Genomic DNA, 233 nt, shown 5'->3' on the forward strand with positions numbered 1-233 from the left:
GTTACTACCACTGATGTGTATTATTACCAATAATAGGACATTTCCTGATGGAGCAGATGAACTTTACGTGAAGCAGAAGCTAACGAGACTGAGACTAGTATGGAAGAATATATGTCTCGTAAAATTAAGAGACTTTGCTGAATTTTAATTTTGTATTTGTAAATTCTGTACATTTAATTAAGTTATTGTTAATTATCTATTGGTTTAATTTAAGTGGCTATTGTGCAGGACGA

This window comes from Limulus polyphemus, unplaced genomic scaffold (assembly GCF_000517525.1).
Source record: "Limulus polyphemus unplaced genomic scaffold, Limulus_polyphemus-2.1.2 Scaffold1879, whole genome shotgun sequence".
NCBI lineage: Eukaryota > Metazoa > Arthropoda > Merostomata > Xiphosura > Limulidae > Limulus > Limulus polyphemus.